We start from the raw sequence: 8,172 nt of genomic DNA on the forward strand, positions 1-8,172 counted from the left end.
GCGCATGCTCCTTCTCCTGCTCTCCTTGCTGCCGCGTGGGCGTGCCGCATGCTTTTCCGGGAGAATTGTCCAATAAGGGACTAAGAAAAATTGTTACAAAACAGTTTTATATGTTCCTGCACGATCGAGCACAGAAATACTACGTAATACGCCCAACTTGTTTTTTGACAAGTTGACCATGTTAAGCATGAGAAGACAGCACGTTTAACATTGTAAAGAAGTCTGAATGCATGACCCCTTTAATACACCACCCAATACAATACACAATAAGTCGTTGCACCAACCCTTTAACACTGAGCTATGACCTTTTTTTAATTCTTCACTTCTTTCACTTTGTTAGGCAAATTGCTTGGTGTGAGTGAGTAATTCTGCAAGTTTCATAGAAATGCTTGAGTAAATGGTGCTAAATTGATCTCTTTAAATTGCCTATAATATGTAGGTTAAAGTAGAATTTTATGGGATGCCAGTTAGTGATGGACTGATGTAATTTAGCAGGAAATACAGTGCACACAGTAGATATCTGGTGCTTTTACATGGATCTTTTGTTAATGTTATTTGAACAATTTATTTAAACCGCATTTATAGCATATTTTTTAAATTAAGAAAAACATACTGGGTTTGTGTTTTATTTTAATTACTAAACATATATCTGTATATTTTTTAAGAACAAATGTAGATCAGTCAAAATACAGCTCAGATGCTGATTGTAACTATTTATTTTTCAACTTGAAGAGGTCAAAATCAGTTCACATTCAACATGCAAAGATGGTCAGTACTCATATAGTGCAAAAAATAAGAAATCTGATTCTATGGTAGGATTTTCTTCTATGTCAGGCCATCCAGTTTATAATGTGAACAGAACATTTTTTGCTTCTCAGTCTAGTCTCTAAAACAACCTAATACTTAACCCTCGTATGGTGTTTGTGTTTTAGATAGTTACACTTAAAAAATCCTGTAAAAAGCAGAAATACAGGAAAATACAGCACTTCAAAAATATGTGAAAAATCTACAGTATATATTTTAAACCAAATAATGTAACATATATATACATACACACAATATATACACAAAGGGTTAAACCAGCATAAATCAGCATTTGTGCAATAAGTCTGGATTTGCTGTTTAGAGGATGAAGGGATAAAATAATGCCCCCAATAGGATTTGATTTATCAAATCTCTTTCCTTTGTATTAATATACAGCATAAGTGGATTGCTTTTAGGCCAGAACATGGTCATTTCAAATGGTGACACATTGCACTCAACCTCAAACTGATTTAAGGCCTCAAGAAGTGAAATGTAGTGACATACTAGATACATTAACACCTTTTACACCTGTAACAATGACAGCACGCTCCAAAGCGATACATTAAAGGTTGCTGAACATGTATAATAAATGCATCGACCTGCCACTGTGGCTTTGATTTGCTTTAAAACATTAGCATGTCTGCTAGGCCGTGTAAATCACGCTCTACTATTCTCAGATGCTAAAACAGGAAAGCAATTGATTTTCCCTTTTTTCTTGTCACAAGGGGCCGAGGGATTAACGGAGCCTCATTATGCCTCTGCATGCAGTTGTGGCGTTTCACACACCTTTCGCTGCCAAAACTTCACTCTAACTGATTAAGAATTGGATGGCTGGCTTTATTAGCTGGCTCAGAGCTCCTGTACCGTTTGTTGTCTGCTGCTGTGGCCGTAGCTAAGATTAGGGACAGAAACCTGTGTCCACATGTGTAACCAGTTTGATATTCCTGCCAGAGTGAAATTGTTTTCTAATTTATACCATGTATCATGGTTGGTTTTGGAATCACTTATGGGCCCCTATTTTAACGATCTAAGCGCATGTTCTAAAGCGCATGGTCTAAAGCGCACGGCGCAGGTGCACTCAGGGCGTGTCCGAATCCACTTTTGCTAGTTTAACGACGGGAAAATGGTCGGCGTGCCCGGGGGGGCGTGGTCTTAACAGTTGTCCCAATTCTCTTAATGAGTAATGGGTGTTTTTTGAGCGTAACATGCAGTTAACCAATCAGAGTCTCATCTCTCATTCAATTTATGAGCCAGTTGCGCACGCGCAATGGCGGATTCGCTATTTACACAGCGGAATTTGCAAGAGCAAAGACTGGATGCTTCTCCAGAGAGGAAACGCATCTGCTAGTGGTAGACTCGAAGAGACCCCTGGTGGTACGTGACACGACAGGAAATAAAATCTATGTCTATATATTAATTTTGTATTTTAAATACAATTTAAAATGTTATACATGATCAATAAATACGTAATACATCTCGTATAGCCTATGTGCAATTTTAATATAGTTGAATAAATTATTGTTTAATTAAGCTTGTTGTTAAGCTTCTTATGTATTTCTGCACTTGAACCGCTGTTTAAAGCTGTTGTTATTGCTGTTTAAAGCTGTTGTTATTGCTTCTTCCAAGTACCAGGGCTCATTACCACACTGGTCAAGATATACTTCCAAGACCTGCAACTGTGCTTCACAACAGCAGATTTCACAACAACATGGCAGCGCTTGGAGATAGGCATCATGGCAGGTTGCACAGTCTCATCTTTGGCTTTAATGATGGCCATGGAAGTCATCATTAGGGCCACAAAATGGGTGGTGGGCGGAGAACGAACCACGGCTGGTCTACATCTTCCACCTATTAGGGCATATATGGACGACATGACCACACTGATCACTACTGCAGCATACACAAATCGGCTACTTGGAAAGCTGCAGGAAAACATCAAGTGGGCCCGAATGAAAATCAAACCAAGCAAATCTCGAAGCATCTCATTAGTTAAGGGGGTGCTGAGTGACACAAGGTTCTTAATTGATGACGACCCAATTCCAATGGTGTCTGTGCAGCCGGTCAAAATCCTGGGCAGATGGTACAATGCAAGCCTCAAGGACAAAGAGCAAGTGCAACAACTAAGGCAAGAGATTGTCAACGGCCTGAAGAACATCAACAAGGCACTATTGCCTGGGAAACTGAAGCTCTGGTGCCTACAGTTTGGACTCTTCCCCCAGACAATGTGGCCTCTCACTGTGTATGAAGTCCCTATAACAACAGTGGAGACGATGGAACGAACCATCACTTCATACGCTAAAATATGGCTTGGCGTCCCACGATGCCTAAGTTACTTCGGCCTCTATGGCAAAGGAGTCGTGGAGTTACCTCTTACTTGCCTAATTGAGGAATACAAGTGCTCCAAAGTCAGACTCCAGATGACACTGAAGGACTCTAGAGATAAGATCATCAGTTCTGCTGCACTGCCCCTAGTAACTGGGCAGAAGTGGACACCATCCAATGCAATGCAGCAAGCTACATCAGCCCTGAGGCACAAAGATATTGTGGGCAAGTCCAGCAGGGAAGAGGAGGCTTTGGCCTGAAAGCATGTGAACCAACCTGGCGAAAGGCTACAACATCAGAGCAGAGGAAGCTAGTGGTCAAGGAGGTGCGTCGTCAGGAAAAGGTTTTCAGAAGTGCAAAGGCTGTCTCTCTTGCTAAACAGGGGCAATGAATGCAGTGGAAATTTGTGGAGAGAAGAAAGATCAGCTGGAGGGAACTATGGGAGATGGAAGCAAGCAAGATCGGTTTTATCATTAGATCGACATATGACATGCTTTCATCACCAAAGAATCTCCATCAGTGGTATGGCGAGGACCCAACATGTGCCCTCTGCCCAACTCCAGCAACCCATCAAGCACATCATGACAGGCTGCAAGACCTGCCTGATGCAAGGGAGATACACCTGGCGGCACAACCAGGTCCTCAAGAGCTTGGCAGAAGCTCTGGAAAGCAAGTGGAGCGAGACCAACTCCTTACCACCAAAAGCAACCAACTCCCGGAAGGCAACAACAACGTTTGTCAGAGAAGGACAGAAAATACCAACACATCCTTCCACCAGGCTGGAAGCAGGACTCCTAAGCATGGCCCGGGACTGGAAGATGCTGGCAGACATTGGCCAGAAGCTAATTTTCCCACCTGAGATAACCTCCACCAATCTCAGGCCAGACTTGGTACTCTAGTCCCCTTCAATAAAGGCTGCTTACCTCATAGAGCTCACAGTTCCATGGGAGAACTCAATTGAAGAGGCCTATGAGCTTAAAAAGCTGTGTTATGCAGAGCTAGCAGCAGAAGCAAAGCAGGAACATCAAAGTCTATCAAGTTGAAGTGGGCTGAAGAGGATTTGTGGCATCCTCTACCATCAGAATGCTGAAAGACCTCGGAAGCCACGGTCAGGCCTTGCAGAAAACCATCAGAGCCATGTCAGAGGTGGCTGAAAGAAGCAGCCAGTGGATTTGGCTCAAGCGGAATGACCCATGCTGGGCCCCAAGTACCTCTTGTGGGTGAAATTCGGAGGGGGTTGAGCACAGGACATAATCTGAGGGCTGATCATCCTGCAGCGGGCCACCCCTGCGGAGGGTGTATAGTGTTTAAAAGGCCGAAACACCCAGTGATGCAAGGGCACACTACTGAAGAAGTGTCCTCTGCCCAACTGCCCCGGAGTGTTACCCTGGTCAAGATTCACCTCCCGTAAAACACGCGGACCCCCCTCCCCTTTCCACATTGTCTGTCTTTAATATAGGTTTGTAGTCTTTCTGCAAGTCCCCACAAAGCTAATAAATCCCCCATAAGAGTAATTTACAGAGCCCTGTTTACAGTGCACTACAGAAAAGTTTTTTGTGTCCACTATTACTGCTGACTAACTTGAAAAAAACATGTTCTCTAGTTTGAAAACAGCTTGTAAATAAATAAAGTGTTTGTATTATTAATTGGAGGACAAGCTGCATCTATTCATGAGGCAAGTAAAGATTCTAAGCTCTACTATTATTTTGAGTGTTTCTTCATGTGTTTTCTATGGCAGTCATTAGGTGGTACTTCAAATCAAATCAAATTCCTTTATTGTCACTCAACCATACACACAAGTGCAACAGTAGGTGAAAAACTTGGATGCAGTTCCGACCAACATGGCAGTATGACTGATATGAGATAGAATTGTAGATTACAAGTAACAAAAAATTACAATACTTTACAATAGACATTTTCCTGTACACATTTACACAATAAATATTTCTGTACAAGTGTTTAACCATAGTATAACGAAAGACACATAATTTACATATAACTACACAGCAGCAAATGTACACATAATGTGCGTAGTGTACACATAATTATGACACATAATTTACATATAACTACACAGCAGCAAATGTACACACAATGTGCGTAGTGTACAGTGATTGGTACGTATTGTGGTATTACAGTAAGACAGTGTATAAATTCGTCTGACTGTGTTAGAGTTCTTATTGGTTGTGCATGCTAGTGGGGGATGAAATGCAGTGCTGATGAGTAGATTGTGGGAGTCAAGTTTGAGTCTGACTGCTTGGGGAAAGAAGCTGTCACGTAGTGTGCTGGTGCGGGTTCTGATAATGGGTATCTCTTTCCTGATGGAAGGAATGAGAACAGACCGTGACTCGGGAGGCTAGTGTCTCTGGTAATAATCCTCGCTTTTTTCACACATCGTCTGGTGTAAATTTTCTGGAGGGAGGTAAGCTCACCTCCGACAGTTCGTACCACTCTTTGCAGGGCTTTCCGGTTGAGAGCGGTGCTGTTACCGTACCAGGCAGTGATGCAGCCAGTTAGGATACTCTCTATTGTGCCAGTGTAGAATCAAGTGAGGATGTGGTGATTCAGGCCAAACTTCCTCAGCCGTCTCAGGAAGAAGAGACGCTGGTGAGCCTTCTTCAATACGCCTTCGGTGTGAGTGTTCCATGTGAGCTCCTCTGTGATATTGACACCAAGGAACTTGAAACTTTTGACTCTCTCCACTGGTGCTCCGTTGATGGTGATAGGACTGTGTTCTCTGTGTTTCCTACTAAAGTCCACCACCAGCTCCTTGGTCTTACTGACGTTGAGAGAGACGTTGTGTTCTTCACACCAACGTGACAGAGTGTGCACTTCTTCTCTGTAGGCTGTTTCATCAGCGTCAGTGATCAGACCTACCACTGTCGTGTCGTCTGCCAACTTTATGATGGCATTGGAGCCACTTGGAACAACTATTAAAGGTGGTATTTGATCTGAGAAGTTTGAGAACCACTGATCTAGATACAGGAATAGTCGGTGTCCACTGGAGCTTTTATGTATGTGGATGGTCAGCACCACGCTTTTAACAACGCTGTATTTTCCACGCACAGTATATCATATTAACCAGTGTGCCTCGCCTAAAAAAAACACTGTCCAAGTGCCCGCAATAGCCTGGGCTTTAGCACTAAGCTATTCTCTACTTAGCTTTTTACAGGATGTTATATTTCTTTCAGGCTTAGACTTTTCCTCATAGATGGACAGGTCTAAATCAATGCTGAGCATTGACTTATGAGTCTCTGTCTGAGGTTTGACATCTGAAGGACATCTGGCTGTTTAAAGTTGTCGATCAGTCATCATCAGGTGTTTTCTGTCTTCTAGAATCTATATATACCTATCAATTCACAATCCAGTGGAGCCACTCAAATGAATGATATGTCTGCAATCAGATTAAAAAGACCCAATTTAAATACCCCATCATTCTCATTATATAAATTCAACAAACCTGCCAAGTTTCTCAAGGTTTGCACTACCAAAACTCACATTCCTTTTTGAAATTATTTTTTAATTGCACATAAGGGGCCACCATCTGTTTTATATATTGCTTGATACACTACAGCTGCACCTGATAAACTCATAATTAACCTGATAAGTTAAATTAGCTTTGTTCACCGCTGGCAGTCAAACAATTTCAAAGTTCATTGTGGTTTTCTTGTTTGTCTCCATGTTTGAAGACTTTATAATAGATTCTGACATTATGGTACATTTTATTTATTTGGATAATATGTAGTCTGCTGGTGAACATCTGTTTTTCACACAGACCTCAGTGTGTGACAGAAGATGCAATCATCTGAATGATTAAAGGGGGCTGGTGCACCTGCGGCTGCAGTGTGGTTTCCCCTAGTGTGTCCATTAAAGCAGATACCTCAGTAGACACTGCTGGCTCCTTCAGTGCCAGGGACTGATGATACTGTGTGCAAAATATCAGGTTTCTGGCACCTGATGACGATCTTATTCCTCCTTTTATTCAGATAGTGCTTTTTGCATGGCTGAGGATAATGAAGAATACCAGAAAACTTCATTCTAGCCCAAGCAGCATTTAATATGAGAAATATTTTGAGTTGTGATGGATTCTATTGGGTTTCAATTGTTTTTATTTCAGCAGGGTATAAGTAGCCTACGTAGTGTGTACAAGACTGTAAAGTCCTTCCTTTTTTGACTTGAAGATGTCAATAAATGCATTTTGAGTAAGGTTATGGTGATGGTAATACCATGACACTTTAATACATAATATAAAACATAAACTAACAAAAGTTAACGTACTGTGGTATTTGTAGTGTCAATGTATACGTCCAAAAAACAAAAAGCCATTAAACTAAATGACTAAAACAATGGTACTTTTGCGATTTTTTTTTATTATGATATGGATCAATATCAAGTATAATGATATGAATATGTCATATATCACTGTATTATTTTGCAGTGGGTTTTTTAGTGTAGCCCGTTATGATTCCATGCGTTGCATTAGTAGAATGGTTTTAATTACACTCATGACTTCCTGTGCTCGCCCAGTTTGTCATTTTCTTGTTCTCTACAGGATCCACTAAGTGCCGTAATGCAGCCCTGTTGTTTTGTTAATTGCTTTGGATCACTGACCGATGGACTTGTAGGACAATGAGCTTTCCGTAGTATTGTCTCATTTATTTGAAGGTCTAGACTTTAATTAGCCAAACAAGCTTATATCCTCTCTATTACAGTCACATGATTTCCATAAATCTTGACATAGACACCTGCTCACATGAGTAATATAGTTTGCTCTCTTATTATGGTCATTATTCCTCAGCCCCAGTCATTAAACATCACTGGGGGTGATGGGTGTTGGGTGCACAGTAAAATCGCCAGTGTTAAAAAAGGTCAAATTCACACTCACGGTATATATACTGTATATACATACTGTATATATATATATATATATATATATATATATATACAGTATATACATATATATACACTGGGAGAGTTAATTTGACCTTTTTTAACACTGGCGATTTTACTGTGTGGCACTCAAAATCTCTGACATTGTTCTGATGG

The sequence above is a fragment of the Triplophysa rosa genome, linkage group LG2, assembly GCF_024868665.1.
Source record: "Triplophysa rosa linkage group LG2, Trosa_1v2, whole genome shotgun sequence".
Classification (NCBI taxonomy): Eukaryota; Metazoa; Chordata; class Actinopteri; order Cypriniformes; family Nemacheilidae; genus Triplophysa; species Triplophysa rosa.